This window comes from Boleophthalmus pectinirostris, unplaced genomic scaffold (genome assembly GCF_026225935.1).
Source record: "Boleophthalmus pectinirostris isolate CB_2022bp ecotype Guang Dong unplaced genomic scaffold, ASM2622593v1 HiC_scaffold_11, whole genome shotgun sequence".
In the NCBI taxonomy this organism is placed as follows: domain Eukaryota; kingdom Metazoa; phylum Chordata; class Actinopteri; order Gobiiformes; family Gobiidae; genus Boleophthalmus; species Boleophthalmus pectinirostris.
In genome coordinates, this window is record NW_026570994.1 from 10,568,615 (window position 1) to 10,571,260 (window position 2,646).

Here is a 2,646-nt window from a genome sequence, read left to right on the forward strand (position 1 = left end):
GCTGCCGTCGCGCGCTGGAGATCTCCACACTCTGGCGCGCTGACGTCACAGCACCCAGGGATCGGCACGTGCCACAGGGTCCTAGAGACAAGGGACAAAAGGACCCACAGTATCATAAACTAAGCAAAAGTCTCCAGCCAACGCCAACTCTCTGAATAAAACAGCTTTTGATTATTTAGTCTGCGTTTAGTCAGTAATACAGATTTAAGTCTATCCTTAAATTTACAAATATTAACATCTCACGACTCACATACAACATGAGGTGATAGAGGTTTTGAATTATTTGTGCCGCTGCAGCCTCCCAGTCTGCAGGATTAAGCCGTCTATAGTGAGTGCATGTTCTCAAACAACTAAACTAGTCTGTTTGGCTGAGTTGTCCATAACTTGAACAGGTCCACCTGCAAACATCAAACAACTGACCAGGGCCTTGTGCAGACAGTCCAAACAGGATAAATGATCTCACCTCATTAGCCCATTTAGTCTCTCTCCACTTTAAGAACCCCGAGCCGCATAATTAAATTCAATAAGACGCTGAGGGATACTGAGAGGAGAAGGAATATTACTCTTCCTTTATGCATACTAATGGGCCCGGAGATGAGACAAGGAGAAGGCCGGAGCTAAACAAGGATCTCTGTGAGGTGTACAGCAGGCACGATCTATCCATATGGTTATCCGAGCGGAAAAAGAGGAGAGCCGGAGAGTGATGGGAGGAAGAGCGCGGCCTTGTTTACCCCGACAATAATGAGTGATGATGAGACGTGAGGATGGCAGGGGAGAGGAGCAGAGGAGACCGACAAGGGCAGCAGATAGCCAGGGAAGGTGAAAGCGGCGCTGAGCCTGGAGGAACGGAACATTTTCTCTCCCTCAATAGTGATAGAGGGCTTAATGGAAAGACACATCAGTTATTCACACATTAATCCAAAACAGCCTCCGGATATGGTTTATCGACGAGATGCATGGACTCTTTGAGATCTGATAAAATGGGACTTTATTGAATTGGAAGCAAGGTTTGCACAAACAGTAGACTATATTAGAGAAATGTTGATGAAGTCCAGAGAGTAGGCCCACTTAATTTAATTTGTCAACCAACGGCAATTACGCAGTCTATGAGAAGTGCTTTGTTGACTGAAAGTAACAAAATTAAAGCTGTGCTGCAGTCTTTTGGTGCACATAGAAATAATCACAAAACACAAATAGTTTACCAACACTTGATTAATCTTTAATGATCAATATGCTATTCACTTAATGACAGAGTTTGGCATTCATTTAATAAAATGCTTTACTCTTAAAGCGCTACACTTAGTCATTATTCATTCAGTCCACACATGTGATGGTAAGTGACCATTCTCCACAACTGCCCTGGGGCGGAGAGACTCTCAGTCTGCGCCATCAGCCGCTCCTACCACCATAGCAGATGAGAGTTGTAAAACCTCTTGTGGTTTAGTGTCTTTAACTATACTTCTACACATAAAATGCTGTTACACACATTGGCCTATAGACCAAAAGACACAATTAAACATATTCATAATAATCACAAATGAAAATGTCCTATTATTACTGTGGTAGAAAACACACTTGTTTATTAAGTGGTGCTGGTCCTGAATGTTAATACTCAGCAGACTAAAATAAAAAGGATCAATAGAAAATAGACAGGGTGATGGATATTGCCATCACGATGTGTGTTTCATTGATAGAGCTAGTTCACATTTATTTAAAATGAAATACTAGAGTTGACCTTCACCACAAATTACTCACTTAATATATAGTTGAAATAATAGTTTGATTAAAGATAAAGGGTGACTGCACATAGCCTATAGGAATTAGTAACCAGTTTTCATTTTTGTGGGTTAATAACCACCATTACAACTCATTTGAGTTTACCTTACCACCAAAAAAGAAAAGCTGCCTTTAACAAAGCAAATTCCTTTAATTTTCACATAAGTTTCATATATACGATGAACCTGCTTACGCTATTCTCCTTTTTACAGTACCATTAGTGACTTCACACTTTGGACATGCTTACAAAACTGTATAATCTTAATAATGGTTTTCTCTCAGTATTATGTTTTAAATATAATTATACATAAAATAACTTGTGTATTAGACACCCCAGGGCGTTACTACTTTACAAAGTTCTAACATTCAAAAACTGCTTGGTTCAACATGAATGGACTATAAATGTATGCTGTTTTGCATGCATTATCAGTTTTCTGTTGTGCAGGGCACAGATCTTGAAATGTATAATTTACAACAATTAAACAACGTTTATACTGTTCTTATTTTAATAAACAAGCCTTTAAACAAAAATAAATAACTTTGTTTCTGTGATGATTGATTCTCTAATGAAGTCCACTATCTGCTGTATAAGAAAAACAATCTGAAAAACAGTGGTTGCCCACAGCAAGGACAAGATCATTCCAATTGTGTCAAGAAACAAGGTCAGAAAGAGACAAAATCCTGTGTTAAGTTTTTCGTTTTCCTCTGCAGTGCATGTGATGATGGGTTATTATAATGGTGTTTCATTAGCATATTTCATATCCTGTGCTGAACATTCCTCTGTATCTGTCTCCATCTGAGGCACAGACACAGGTGCAGCATGCTGCAGGCAGAGCATATAGATCCAAACACAACTGTCACAAACCGGGC